Raw genomic sequence first — 16,384 nt, forward strand, 5'->3', positions numbered from 1 at the left:
TCCAGAATTCGAATCAAGAACAGCTGCCAACCTGAGTAACGTAGAAGTAAATATCCTCGGAGTAGTGAAGCAACTTAAATCACTTAATAAAAGCAAGTCTTTGGGTCCAGACTGTATACTAATTAGGTTCCTTTCAGAGTATGTTGATGCATTAGCTCCATGCTTAACAATCATATACAACCGTTCGCTCGACGAAAGATCCGTACCCAAAGATTGACAAGTTACAAACGTCACACCAATATTCAAGAAAGGTAGTAGGAGTAATCCACTTAATTACAGGCCCATATCATTAACGTCGATATGCAGCAGGATTCTGGAACATATATTGTGTTCGAACATTATGAATTACCTCGAAGAAAACGGTCTATTGACACACAGTCAACACGGATTTAGAAAACATGGTTCTTGTGAAACAAAACTAGCTCTTTATTCACATGAAGTGTTGAGTGCTACTGACAAGGGATTTCAGATCGATTCCGTATTTCTGGATTGCCGGAAGGCTTTTGACACTGCACCATACAGGCGTCTTGTAGTGAAATTGCGTGCTTATGGAATATCGTATCAGTTATGTGAATGAATTCGTGATTTCCTGTCAGAGAGGTCACAGTTCGTAGTAACTGACGGAAAGTCATCGAGTAAAACAAGTGATTTCTGGCGTTCCCCAAGGTAGTGTTATAGGCCCTTTGCTGTTCGTCATCTATATAAACGATTTGGGAGACAATCTGAGTAGCCGCCTTAGGTTGTTTGCAGATGACGCTGTCGTTTATCGACTAATTAAGTCATCAGAAGATCAAAACAAATTGCAAAACGATTAATAAAAGATATATGAATGGTGCGAAAACTGGCAGTTGAACCTAAATAGCGAATAGTGTGAGGTCATCCACATGAGTGCCAAAAAGAATTCGTTAAACTTCTGTTACACGATAAATCAGTCAAATCTAAAGGCCACAAATTCTACTAAATACCTAGGAATTACAATTACGAACAACTTAAATTGGAAGGAACACGTTGAAAATGTTGTGGGGAAGACTATCCAAAGACTGCGTTTTATTGGCAGGACACTTAGAAAATGTATATAACAGATCAACTAAGGAGAGTGCCTACACTACGCTTGTCCGTCCTCTTTTAGAATGCTGCTGCGCGGTGTGGGGTCCTTACCAGATAGGACTGACGGAGTACATCGTAAAAGTTCAAAGAAGGGCAGCACGTTTTGTGCTATCGTGAAATATGAGAGAGAGTGTCACTGAAAAGATACAGGATTTGGGCTGCACATCATTAAAAGAAAGGCGTTTTTCGTTGCGACGCAATCTTCTCACAAAATTCCAATCACTAATTATCTCCTCCGAATGCGAAAATATTTTGTTGACACTAACCTACATAGGGAGAAACGATCACCACGATAAAATAAGGGAAATCAGAGTTCGTATGGAAAGATATAGGTGTTCGCTCTTTCAGCGCGCTATACGAGATTCGAATAATAGAGAATTGTGAAGGTGGTTCGATGAAGCCTATGAATCCTCTGCAGGCACTTACATGTGATTTGCAGAGTATCCATGTCAATGTAGATGTATGAAAAACAACATTTTTTTCTACTTTTGAAGCCGGTTGGTGAATTTAGGTTACGCTACAAAATCTTAACGTAACTGAAGTCCTTGAACATAAGAAACGAATAGTAGCGCAGTTTCATAAATGATAGGAGGGGAAGGAATTAGACAAATTTTTTCTTAAATAATTTATGATAAAGGCTACTAACTAAAATTATCTACTTATTGTGGGGCTTCACTTTTATGCACATCCGAATACTGTGCAATCAAGTATTGTTTCGCGATAAGGGTCCAAGTTTAACAACCACCATAACATTGCAATTTAATCCCGTGAAGATCATTTATTATATGCAAATCAATAAATCCATACAGAGATAACACACTGTGCTTTTGAAATCAGTCATTCGAAATCACAACAATGCGGAAATCGAATTTCTTGAATTTGTCATTTTTGTCAAGGCTACGCTCGAGTCACAGTATCGTTTTGTTAAGACAAGTTACATAGACGCAAGCGCGCGAACCATCAAATATCGGCCTTAAGCAGAATCCGGAGACAAAATTTTTGACCCAGGTGCCCCGGCTAGTTTTGGTCAAAAATTTTGTCTCCAAATTCTACTGTTGTTGTTGTGGTCTTCAGTCCTGAGACTGGTTTGACGCAGCTCTCCATGCTACTCTATCTACAGCCGGCCGGAGTGGCCGTGCGGTTCTGGGCGCTACAGTCTGGAGCCGAGCGACCGCTACGGTCGCAGGTTCGAATCCTGTCCCGGGCATGGATGTGTGTGATGTCCTTAGGTTAGTTAGGTTTAATTAGTTCTAAGTTCTAGGCGACTGATGACCTCAGCAGTTACGTCGCATAGTACTCAGAGCGATTTGAGCTACTCTATCCTGTGCAAGCTTCTTCATCTCCCAGTACTTACTGCAACCTACATCCTTCTGAATCTGCGTTAATGTATTCATCTCTTGGTCTCCCTATACGATTTTCACCCTCCACGCTGCCCTCCAATGCTAAATTTGTGATCCATTGATGCCTCAGAACATGCCCTACCAACCGGTCCCATCTTCTTGTCAAGTTGTGCCACAAACTCCTCTTCTCCCCTATTCTATTCAATACCTCCCCATTAGTTATGTGATCTACCCATCTAATCTTCAGCATTCTTCTGTAGCACCACATTTCGAAAGCTTCTATTCTCTTCCTGTCCAAACTATTTATCGTCCATGTTTCACTTCCATACATGGCTACACTCCATACAAATAATTTCAGAAACGACTTCCTGACCCTCAAATCTATACTCGATGTTAACAAATTTCTCTTCTTCAGAAACGCTTTCCTTGCCATTGCCAGTCTACATTTTATATCCTCTCTACTTCGACCATCATCTGTTATTTTGCTCCCTAAATAGCAAAAATGAAGCAGGCAAAATGGAATACAAACGTCTCAAAAATGAGATCGCCAGGAAGTGCAAAACTGCTAAGCAGGGATGGTTAGAGGACAAATGTAAGGATGTAGAGGCTTATCTCGCTAAGGGTAAAATAGATACTGCCTAAATTCTACTATCGGCCGATATTTGATGGTTCGCGCGCATTACATTTTCTGAAAACGAACTTTGTCGATTTATGTTTCAAATTAGAAAGAAATAAAATCTAATTTTCTAAAACGGAACATAAATAATTGCAAGCAATTTATCAGAGCCGTTGACCGACTCTTGTGTAGTTCCAAAAATACAATGGGTGTGATCCACGATTGACCTTTTAATTGTCTTCCACTTATTAATGGATGTACTTCAATATTCTATCCGCCACTTCTATTTCAGTTTCATAGATAGCGCGCGAACACTTTCTACCATTTGAAAATCCACGTTTAATTGAACTGTTGTATGTGTTTTGTTCATCAACCCACACTGATTTGATGCAGCTCTCCATTCCCGTTCCTTGCCAGCTATCCTCTTCATTTCAGCATAACTGCTACTTCAGGTATCAATAATGAAATGAACTATATACTCATGTCAAGACCCGCCGCTGTAATTCTTACCATCCTTAAGTATTGTTTTCACCAAACGTGCCCGGTCATTTTCTGTCTTTGTTTCAATGTGTTACTTACAAGACATTTTTTCGTTGACTTGTTGCGGGACGTCTTCGTTCCTTATTCAATCAATCTACTTGATCTTCCACAACCTCCAGGAAAGGTCCTAACATCGATCATCCACACTGCCAGTTCTTGCTTGATTTGCGAAAGCTCAACTAGTGCTGATTTACGTTATCGATCGGCTGAAAAATGATAATGCGTCCTTGCCCTGCAGAGTATCCCTATGGCTTATCCTTATTGGTTAATGGTTCACCCAGTCCGCGGATTGCATTGTTACAGCCGCTGTACTGGCCGCGACGCTGATAAACGTTCCCTTGTGCGCCATCGCATTAACACAATAACAATCACCATCAAACGAGGAAGTACGGATGGCGGAAATCTGTCCATTTATTCTGAAACCATTATAAGTGCGTAGATGAACGAGGACATCGCATACTGAACTTTTGCTTTAATACAACATACAGTATTCTGAGAAACGAAGCTGCGTTCCCTCCCCTTGGTCTTACAACAGAACGTCACGCTTATTTGTACAATCGCGGCTGGCCAAGGCAAAACTTTGTCCAAAGCAAAAGGGGTGCTCTTGTAGTAACATCAACAGTCCACGTATTTCGGAGTTTTAATTCAATAATGCGTAGCACAAAAAACTAATCATAAATGCTAACATTTCTTGCAAAGAAATTGTTATGGAAACCACACGGAATTAGTACAAAATAAATGAAATGTTCCATAAGACTTCACGCAATTTCAGGCTCCCTAACACTGATTTTATGGAAACTCATAATCGAAAAAACTTAATACAACGACCTACGTCTATACTGAAACCACGCAAAAATTTAAGCCGACATTCGAGCTGTGTCGCTCCCATAGGTTGTGCCAGTAATGAAAATTAGCCGCAAAACAAATTAATGCGCCGTCTGTATTGCATGATAACAAACTACATATTTAACTGGGTGAGAAATCCAAAAACGTAGCGTGTGAGTAAGAAGAAACTCCGGAAATGCGATACATTTCGAAGAAGCGGCTGGTGACTTCACTACGAACTGCACGGCCACCCACTCTGCTGCTAATAATAAATCAAACACTTAGCACTTGTCCTAATTCCCAGCTTTACTATCACATGGATACGTAAAAATTAAATTACTGGCACGTACCGAAAGTAAAAACCGCGTTCGCAATATTTATCAACAGCTAGAAGAATGAGTAATTCACAAAATATAAAAAATATCATGAAAATTTACAACATATTGCGTTACATACAGCTGTGAGATTTACTTCAAGCTTTCTAGAACTAAAATTACTGGCACGTATTCTGCGCTAACGACAGCTTAGTAACTTACCTTTCGGTGACAGTTTATTCTTGCATCAACAAATAGATTTTGAGCTGGTAGTAAAGGCAACGAAACTACGGAAGTCAATTATTTTAACACTACGCAACACAAACACAAAACAAATAATTTCTGTATGTCAACAATAACACATCATCGACGTTTACTCCGATTATTTCCTTTGAAAATTCACCCAGCAGTCAGCGACAGACACCCCTCCATGCGCCATCTTTGAAACATTCCAGTGCACTTAGGAAGATGTGTTAATCGACGTATTTTATGTCTCTTGGGAGATACACGTCAAACAGTAGTTATTGACGGTAAAGATATATTCCTTAACACTTTAATCATTATTTTTGTTTTTAAATTTGTGTGCTGTGCAAAATCAATATCGTGTTTCATTAATTTTGCTATATTTAGAACTGTATTACAAAACTTTTCATGTTGACAAGACATGTAGTAGAGAACAAATGAAAGTGCCTATTAGCGCGAAATATGACAGCCATTCGGGGATGTATGCAACAGGTTTCTTTGCGGACAAACGTTTTCTAGTGTTACTCTGTTTCTAACTGTTACAAGTATTCTAAAAAATATTGTTGGGCGTAATTATGGATTGAATAATAGAGTTCGAGAATAGTTGGTTTTACTGTGCGTGCTGAGTTTCAGTGTAGTAGTTAGTTCAGAAATGCATTCAGTAACCAGTTCTGATATATTAATTGATAGGGGGCAATGGAGAAGGTGTCTGTGCTGCAAGTATTACAGATTAAACACGTGGAAGATTCTGTTGAGCCACATCCGTGGTTCAGCCATCCAGCATTAATAAATTAACAACACAGACGTAATCATTGTTGTAATGCAGTGTGATTTCTTGTCTGCTAAGGACACTCATAGAGGTAACCACCAAAGAAGACTGAAGTAGCAGAAGTGACTATGGGGATTGAAAGATATATGTGCGGAAGAGACTTGGAGACTATGGAAGGTTTCGGATTGATTATATGGTAAAACAGAGATTTTAGAACCAGGTTTTAAATTTTAAGACATTTCCTGTGGCAAATGTAGATTCGTACCACAACTTGTTGGTTATGAACTGTAGATTAAAACTGAAGAAACTGCAGAAAGATAGGAATTTAAGGATTCGTGCCTGGATAAAATGAAACAACCGGAGATTGTTGAGAGTTTCAAAGGAAGCGTTAGGGAACGATTGACAAAAACAGAGGAAATGAATCCTACGGGAGAAGGATGGGTAGCTTTGAGAGATTCAATAGTGCAGGCAGTAGAAGATCAAGTAGATAAAAAGGCAAGGGCTGTTAAAAATCCTTGGGTAATACACGAGACATTGAATTGAACTGATGAAAGGAGAAAGTATAAAAAATACAGTAAATAAGCAGGTGAAAGGGAATACAAACGTCTAAAAAAACGAGATCTACAATCTACAGGAAATGCAAAATGGCTAAGCAAGAATGGCTAGAGGACAAATGTGAAGACGTAGAAGCACATATCACTAGGAGTAAGATGGATTCAACCCACAGAAAAATTAAAGTGACCTTTGGAGAAAAGAGAACAATCTATATGAATATTAAAAACTCAGTTGGGAAACTAGTCCTAAGCAAAGAAGGGAAAGCAGAAATATGGAAGGAGTAGACGGAGGGTTTATACAAGGGGATGTACTTGAGGGCAATATTATGGAAGTGGAAGAGGACGTAGATGAAGTTGAGATGGGAGATATGATACTGCATTAAGAATTTGACAGAGTACTGAAAGACCTAAATCAAAGCCAGGGCCCGGCAGTAGACAACATTCTGTTACAACTATTGACAGTTTGGAAGGACCACCCATGAGAAATCTTTTCCATCCGGTAAGCAAGATTTATGAGACAAGAGAAATACCCTCAGACTTCAAGATGAATACAATAATTCCAATGCCAAAGAAAGCAGGTGCTGACAGGTGTGAAAATTACGGAACTATTAGTTTCATAAGTCACAGTTCCAAAATGCTAACACAAATTCTTTACAGCAGAGTGGAAAAACTGGTAGAAGCCAACCTCAGGGAAGACCAGTTTGGATTTCAGAGAAATGTAGGAACATACAAGGCAATACTGACACTATGACTTTGCATAGGAAATTGCTTTAGAAAAGGCAAACCTATGTTTAAAGCATTTGTAGACATAGAGAAAGCTTTGACAATGTTGACTGGAAAACTCTATTTCAAATTTTAAAGATGACAGGGGTAAAATATAGGGAGCAAAAGTTGTTTGCAACTGTGCACAAATCAGATGGCAGTTATAAGAGTCGAGGGGCATGAAAGGGAAGCAGTGGTTGAGAAGGGAGTCACAGAGAGTTGTAGCTTATGCCCGACATTATTCAAGCTCTATATTGAGCAAGCAATGAAAGAAACAACGAAAAATTTGGAGTAGGAATTTAAGTCCAGGGAGAAGAAATAAAAACTTTGCGAGGTTTGTTGATAACATTGTAATTTTGTCAGAGACAGCAAAGGGCTTGGAAGGACAGCTCAGCAGAGTGGACAGTGAAAGAAGGATATAAGATGAACATCAACAAAATCAAAACCAGGATAATGGAATGTAGTCAAATTAAATCAAGTGACTCTGAGGGAATTAGATTAGGAAATGAGACACTTAAAACTGTAGATGAATATTGATATTTGGGGCGCAAAATAACTGATGATAGTCAAAGTAGAGAGGATATGAAATGTAGACTGGAAATGGCTAGAAAATCATTTCTGAAAAAGAGTTATTTTTAACATTGAGTACAAATTTGGTTGTCAGGAAGTCTTTTCTGAAAGTATTTATATAGAGTGTAGCCATGTATGGAAAGGAAAGATGGAAGATTAATAGTTTAGAGAAGAAGAGAATAGAAGATTTTGAAATGCTGTGCTACAGAATAATGCTGATGATTAGGTGGACAGATCACATTACTAATTAGAAGGTACTGAATAGCATTGGGGAGAACAGAAATTTATGGCACAACCTGACTAGAAGAAGGAATTGGTTGGCAGGACACATTCTGAGACATCAAGGCATCATCAATTTAGTGCTAGAGGGAAGGGTGCAGGGTTAAAAGTATAGAGGGAGACCAAGGGACGAATACAGTAAGCAGATTCAGAAGGCTGTTGGTTGCAGTAGTTACTCAAAGATGAAGAGGCTTGCACAGGACAGAGTAGCGTCAAACCAGTCTTTGGACTGATGACCAAAACAACAACAACTTATTCAATCATACGATGATTTCATGATTGATCTGCAGGAACCTTCTAGCAAATCAGTCCCATGTGGCTGCTGTGCCAAGTGTATTCCTGGCCTTAACAGAGAGACAACAAAACCATAAGAGGAGTATATGAAGGATTTTGATGAAAAGCCATTCAGTGAGTAAGCTTTCTGGCTTGGAACTTAACAAGTGTCTGGCAGAAACTAAGAAAACATACTGGATAGAAATGTTAGAAAGTTTGGGCATCACAAAAAGCAGTCAGATGGCATGGGAGATTCTGTGTCAGCAAAATAACAATCCTACTCAGAAAATAAATCATACAAACATATCTCTAATTCAGCCTCTGCTAAATGGAAAATGGGCAAACATAGTGCTGAACCTAAAATTCAGAGACAAGCTGAGCTAGAAACTAATGAACTATCTCACTCATTTAGTGAAGAAAAACTGCAAGAAGTCATTTGACAGTGACCTGTATGATACACATAGAACTACATCTGAACAGCACTTGAAGGTTCAATGGTACTGACCAACAGCTGTGTCATCCTCGTCTCGTAGGTGTCACTGGATGTGGATATGAAAGGGCCTGTGGTCAGCACACTGCTCTCCCAGCTGTAGTCAGTTTACGAGACTAGAGTAATAATGTATATCAGGTATCTATTTTGTATAGAAAAATACACAGCAACACAGAACATAACACTTCACTATACAATATCACGAGTGTTGTTATTGAAAATAATACTAGTGAAGTAACAGAATTTTCATATGTAGAAGAAGAACCAGTAAAGATATTGAATTAAATATCCAACAATAAGTTCAAGGAGATTCCAGCACAAGTTAATAATGCATACACACATGCCATATGCTGACAAGGTATTCCTCTTGTCTAGATCCAGGAGTGAGCTGGCACAAATTTGTGAGCTCATGAGGACTGCAGGACTCTGGATCAATCTTACTGGACATGAATGCAAGATGGGCTACCGCTTCATTAGCAGAAATGATGCAGGTGGAAAATGGTAACCTCACCCACAGATAGAAGTCAACAACATAAAATCATCAGAGAATATAAGTATCTGGAAGTGTATTTCACGGAAGATGCATTGTCTCAGGCAGGATGAGTGAGAGGAACTAATCTGTGGACCAGTCTTCCTGTAATCTTTGTGAACTAGTTAAGTAATGCAGACTGTAAATAAAGTTAAAACTTTACATGTGCAGGAGGGTGGTTTAGTCAGTGGCAATGTAAAGATATGAGACCTGTACTCTGTATACCATTTTATGAAAATATTCTGTGAAGAAAGAGAGTAGGGATCATGTGCTATTTCTAGCTTGGAAATGCCAACCATGCTGCAATTCAGCTGAAGGATGAGGTGGAGGAGATTAGTGTTTAACATCCCATTGACAATGATGTCATTAGAGACAGAGGGGAAGGGAAGCAGCTGTGCCCTTTTGAAAGAACCATACCAGCATTTGCCTTAAGCAATTTAGTGAAATCACAGAAAATCTAAATCCAGATGGCTACACGTAGGTTTGAACCTTCATCATCCTGAATGCAAGTGAGTCAAGTGTGCTAACAACCGTGCTACCATGATTGGTAATTCAATAGAAGTGATTCAGGAAAATCCAGAACAAGAATCTCAACAGTACTTGTTCCAAAAACATGTTCAGTGTCAATCATTATGTCAGTTTTCTCAGAGAGAACACAGCAGAGGAAGTCTCTTAAACCTGAGTACACTGTTGGGGATTCTGATCACGATACATTTACAAGTGGAATACAAGAGTTTCTGGTGGTATAAAGGATACCCAGGTGCAATTACACTGGAAAGCAAGGTGACACATTACGTTAAAGACAGTGTGTGTTAAGAATCTTAATAAAATTTAATCTGTAATAATAGCTTCATATCACAGCGATTTAGTGCTTATCTGAAAATGAGTCACACTAAGTTGGTTCATGTCAATGAAAATGACATTATGTCGGACATAGCAATAAAATCAGTTTTATTACAAACTACCATCTGGAACAGTATGGCTGTATTATTATCAACAGAGTGGGGCAAGAACTACTAATTAAAATAGTTCCAAGCCTCATTATCAGTTGGTGCAAAGTAAACTAACCTCATGACTCTTAGTAGAAATACAGAATCAGCGACACTATATAGTGTTTAGAAAAGTGGTACTTGGTGCACTATACAAGTGTGAATGTGTCACTGGTGTATTTTTAGATCTGCGACAGGCCTTTATTACTGTTTGCCATAAAATTATACTAAAAATCTAGAATAACTATGAATAAAAGAAATTACCAACGACTGGCTCCAATTATGTCTGGCAAACAGGGCACAAAGGGAAGAGGTAGCACAGGCCACAAATTAAGTAAAACTTTTAGTGAAGCAGTTATCAGATTTCAAGAAATGGTGTATTAACATAAGAGTCTGTTAAGACAGCATTTTAGAACCAATACCGTTTTTGTTGCACATCAATAATTTTTAAGGCAATGTTAGACAAGGGAAAATCATTTTGCTCATGGCAGCTATATTTTAAATACAGGTAAAACATAAGAACTCTTAAAGGAGAAAGCAAATGAAAACCTGAAGAATGTTTATAACTGTTTATGAACAAAACAAACATTATGAATTTCTGCTTAAAGAAGGAAAATAACTCTGTAAAATTTTATGTTGATGAAAATTTCACAGCTTTCAAAGCTAGCACAAAGTTTAATAATGACTTTTGCTTGAAGTGGAATGGAAACAGAAATCTGTGAGCAAAGATCATTTCATTAGGATGTTATTGACTTAGAGTTTTATCATTAGTGTACAGCAGTTTGTTATATGCTGTTTGTTCCTTTTTGCACTCTATCTTTTGCAGTGGAATTGTTTCGTGGTGAGTCCCATACACAAAACATGGGCACAGTCTTCGAACTGCAGAGCTGGACCATTAAATAATAACTAAAAATAGTAATAGAGCTTCCTGTAAAAATTTGTTAAGTAGCTGGAGATTCTAGCTGCATCATTCGAGTACATCTAATAATCTATTATTTACATCAAGAAAAAACAAATCTATTGTCTCAGTTCTTGATTATGGGGCAAGAGCAAGACTAAGGTTAGAATTACTAACAGTAAAAATAAAACAAAAATCTACAAAGATATAAAACTGTACAATAAATTGCCCAAGGAGATTAAAGGTGTAACTAAAATCCAGATTTTCAAAAAGTCAATTAAAGCACATCTTCTAAATAATTCATGCTGGAAAATTAAGGATTAATTGAGGTAAGACAGAGTAGAGAATTTGTAGGGCTACAAAATGGAATGATCACTCACCTGGATAGCCTCGAACCTCGGCACATTGATTCTGGGATTTAGGGAGGCACACTGATCCCAGATCAGAGATGTGGGCAGATAGGGTACACAGATCCTACCCTGGTGGGGGAGGGGTTAGTTCTACCACTAACAGCGCTAAATCCAATAATTAACAAGCTGGCACTATGAAGATAGAAGGTAAATGCCAAGAAAAATAATAAAAAGGTGATGAAATGGAATGAACGCATAGTCTCTATTGTAGGCTGAGTGGACTATAAACTTCAGTTCATAGTTAGGGTATTAGAAAAATGCAATACATCCACAAAGGAGATTACTTACAAAACACTCTTGTGATCAGGGCAGGTTCAAGAACATTTTTTCACACAAGTGCCATCAACCACATCACCCCCCCCCCAGCCTCCCCCTCCCCTGAACCCCCCCCCCCCCTTTCCCCACACACATATTGCTGCCATTCTCTCTCAGATATTAATTACCTTTCCTTGGAATCTTATTCATTTTGCTAGTGTCATAAATACAATATGTTTATAAATCGGTTATACAAAAGAAATCAAATCTTTAATTGTAAGAAAGGTAAATATTTTACAGAAATGTCTGATGTAGCACTGAATGCAGTATATCTTCAAGTTATATTCCCACCTAACACTGTTAGTTCCCAACATTCCTGCTAGGTGGTATGCATAAATGAGTTATTCCAACAGTCATCATGGAGTCATATTAAGGTGAAGTGCATGCACAATGTCATTGATGGTTTCGTGAATCCAAATTGCTTACTATACTTCAGAGACAATTCAAGACTAAATATTGCAAGCTGCAGCCTTAAAGACAAACTATTATTAATTAGTACAATCATTTCACCAAAACTGGCTCTGTAACACATAGGATGCCAGTTCAGGGTTGCCCATCGGTCTCTGATGCAGCAATTTAACAAGTTTGGCAGTCTTACAATCATAGTTTGGGTAAATCAACAAAACATGCCAGATTAGAATTAGATATGCCTGGTGTTACAGTGTGAATGCTGTTATGGAAAGGCCTGTCATTCAAACCCTACAAACAGGAATTGTTGCAAGTTATAAGAGAAAGTGACAAAGAAAAACAATCTGAGTTTTGTGTAGGAATATTTAACAAAATGCAGACTGAAAATGATATCAAACATGTACAGGACTCACCTAAGGTAAATGTTTGTGATCTGTAACAAGATTTATGGTCCTTTCTTTCTGACTGAATAAACTGTATCTGGCATGTCGTACCTGACATACTTGAACATTACCTAATGCCTCAATTACAACTAGATATGGGCATAGAATTTATTTTCTAACAAGAGGGCATGCCACCAAATTACTATTGTGAAGGTGTCTTGTATCTCAATAGAAATGTGTCAACTTGACTGTATGTGCTGGAGCAATATCCTGGCCACTACAGTTTCCTGATTTAACCCTGTGGGCTTCTGTGTATGGGATTACATTAGAGACCAAGTGTTTCTTTCCCCATTTCTGGGGAATTTTGAGGAGTTGTGATTGTGGATAACACAAGCAGTTGCCACCATACATCAAGACTTGCTTCAAAGGTTTTGGCAGGAAATTGATTACAGATGAGACATTCATCATGTTACAAAAGTAGCCTCATTGAAGATTTGCTAATAAAACCTGAAGATATACTGCATTCGGTGCTTTACCCAACATTTGTGCAAGTTATTTACTTTTTCACAACAAAGATTACTTTTGTATAACTAATTTATAAACACCCTGCATAATAATCCTCCTCTATAGATGAATGATAGCACTCATACTTTTTGTGATCTGATCACTCAGCACTTTTAATGTCATTGCCATACATAGACAAAACATATAGACCCACAGTGAAATTGGTCAGAAATTTCAGCCAGCCAAATATAAACACATTTATCTTGAAACTAAAGGAAACCCACTGGACCTTCAGCAACCAGTGTTCAGTAAACAATAATTACAACACTTTCATATCTGAATTCGAGAACATTTTCAATGAATGCTTTCCTCTCATATCAACACATGATAAATACAATAAAAGTAAGACATGGATTATGGAAGATAACAGGATCTCTAGTATTAGAAAGGGGGAAATGAATAAGGAAGCGAAGACCAACCAAGATGCTGAATTTATTAGGTACAAAATCAAATACAAAAAAAAAAAAAAAAAAAAATATTTAATCAGGTAGTTAAACAAGTAAAACAATTGGAAAACAGTAAATATATAGCTAATGCCTCAAATAAATCAAAATCAGTATGGCAGGTTGTCAAGAAAGAAACAGGTACTGAAGAAACAAAAAATTTTAATTACAAACTAGAAATTGATAGGAATACTGTTACTAACACTCGGCACATCTGTGAAGAATTTAATAAGTACTTCGTAACCACAAACAAAATTCATAACTTCTTACTTCCACAAATAAGACCTCATGCAGTACTGCAGGAATCAAGAGAGTTTAAATTTACTGCAGCATCATGTCATGAAGTAGCTAACATCATACAATCCCTAAAAAACCTTAAATCTGTGGGCTGGGATGAAATTCCAACAAATATCATAAAGGCAGGAAGTGACAGCATTGCACCTCAACTCTGTAAAATAATAAACCAATCATTTGATGAGGGCTGCTTTCCAGACAGACTGAAATATGCTGAAGTCTATCCAATCTACAAAAAGGGAAAACAAGATGATTTAGTAAATTTCTGCCCAGTGTCTATACTCCCAGTTTTCTCTAAAATAGTTGAACGAATAGTATGTAATCAATTACAAAAGTACAATAAGGAAGGTAATATTATTCTCAATAACCAATATGGGTTTAGGAAGGGACGAAACACTTTACAAGCTGTAAATGAACTAATTAAAGTAAGTAAATGCCTTGACAACAAACAAAGTGTATCTGGTATTTTTTGTGACCTCTCAAAGGCATTTGACACAGTAAACCATAAGCTACTGCTCCAAAAATTGGATACCTATGGCTTCCATGGAAAATCTATAAGATGGTTTTCATCTTATCTCAAAAACAGATACCAAAGGGTGGTGATACATCAAAATGGAGAGAAAACTTGCTCTAGCTGGAAATAAATTCAATCAGGTATGCCCCAGGGCTCGATATTCGGACCACTTCTGTTCTTATATTACATAAATGACATGCCTAGCAAAGTAAATACAGATACAATACTTTACGCAGATGACTCAACTGCTGTAGTCTGTTGCAAAAACACTGATGAATTAGTAAGGACCACGAAACAAACTCTACAAGAACTTGAACAATGGATAAAAGATAATGCTATGAAATTAAATCTTGAAAAAACCCAAATCATACACTTCTGGACCAAACAAACTACTGAATGTATATCACAGAATGAATACTTAGGTAAAGAACTGACCACAGTTGATTCTGTAAAATTTCTTGAGATAATTTTAAATAAAAACTTGCAATGGACCAACCATGTGGACAGTTTACTGAAGAGATTAAATAGTTTAGTTTATGCAATGAGGGTACTACACAAAGTAACGGATTTAACGGTGAAGAAAACTGTATACCACGTGTATTTCATAACACTTATAAGATATGGAATAATATTTTGGGGTGTTGGGGTGCCGAAAAGACAAACCTCCTTTGAATCTTCAAAGTAAAAAATCAGAGCAATGACAGGAACCAATAGTAGACATTCATGTAAACCACTATTCGAAAGCCTGGACTTCATGACAATCCCTTCCATCTTCATACATGAAATACTTCTCTTTGAACAGAAAAACTCGCATCTGTTTGAAGGAAATACATTCACACACGCCTATGAAACTAGACATAAATTGAAATACATGCTACCTTGTCACCGACTCACAGTATATGAAAATACTCCATATTACATGGCTCTGAAGATCAGAAATAAGATAAGGTCAATATTTGGGGGATCCACATTGAAGACCATTGGCACATACCTGAAAATCAAATGTTATTATAGTCTAGAAGAATTTCTAAATGAATAAAAAGCAGTGTTACAGTGTAGAAGAATTTATAAATAGGAATAGGGAGTAAAGATAACAAGTACAAATGGTATACTTTCGAAGCCATATAGATACAAAGTATACATGTTCACTGTATATTCATGTTTATATATAGAATTATAGTTTGAATGGCAGTTTGCATCCCACTCAGTACATCCATACTTTATATAGGTGTGTGAAGGCTATGGTAATGATTCGATGAGTTACGAAAAGATTTAAAATATAATGTTGTATTTTTATTATAATAAGCAATGTATGTATTACATATTTCCTGTAGTATATAAAATACTGTAACAACTTAGGTTAAAGACTGATGAGTCACCAATGTTCTCAATCGAATGATTGTATAAAAACATGTTACGTGACAATAAAGTATCTTATCTTATCTAGTAGCCGTATAGAGCACACCTCTTCCTCATACAAAGAGAGCACCCAGGCAATGGAAGAGATGCAAGTGGCCTAACGAGACACACGTCCATCAGATACAGAGTGGCAGCAGCCATTGCCAATGGCAGGCATGGGACAATGTCTCAGGCAGGCACTGGAGATGTAGGCACATCCAAGGGCCCACACCGCACATGACGACAGCACCGAGGGGGAGAGTGCCATTGCTATCTCTGTGTCATCATCAGCATGCAGATCACAGTGTTTAGGAGATGGGGCTGGACCCACCGATGATGATGGCTAAGGCAATGATAGTGAGGGAGCCAGTGTGGGTGGGCACAAGCGTTTGGCTGCTGGCCCATGTGGATACTGGCCACTGTTGACCGCCACAGGGGCACCATCTTTATGACATCGGTATGACCGAGGCTCAGTGGGCTAGTGGTGCACCACTGGAACAGCAGACTGTGACCAGAGATGGACCAATGCCAGGAAACTGAAATCCGAGGGCACTGCA

General features: G+C 37.9%; 1 protein-coding gene across 3 annotated transcripts in view; it reads right to left on the reverse strand.

Moving 5' to 3' along the window:
* Positions 1–5,180, reverse strand: part of LOC126474282 (serine/threonine-protein kinase par-1-like) — a 420,752-nt gene extending 415,572 nt beyond the window's left edge. For all 3 annotated transcript variants that reach the window (XM_050101749.1, XM_050101764.1, XM_050101756.1), the window contains exon 1: positions 4,965–5,180. The gene's annotated coding sequence lies outside the window, so the exon portion shown is untranslated. The remainder of the gene's footprint in view (positions 1–4,964) is intronic.
* Positions 5,181–16,384: the final 11,204 nt, after the last annotated feature.

This window comes from Schistocerca serialis, chromosome 1 (genome assembly GCF_023864345.2).
Source record: "Schistocerca serialis cubense isolate TAMUIC-IGC-003099 chromosome 1, iqSchSeri2.2, whole genome shotgun sequence".
NCBI classification, from domain to species: Eukaryota; Metazoa; Arthropoda; class Insecta; order Orthoptera; family Acrididae; genus Schistocerca; species Schistocerca serialis.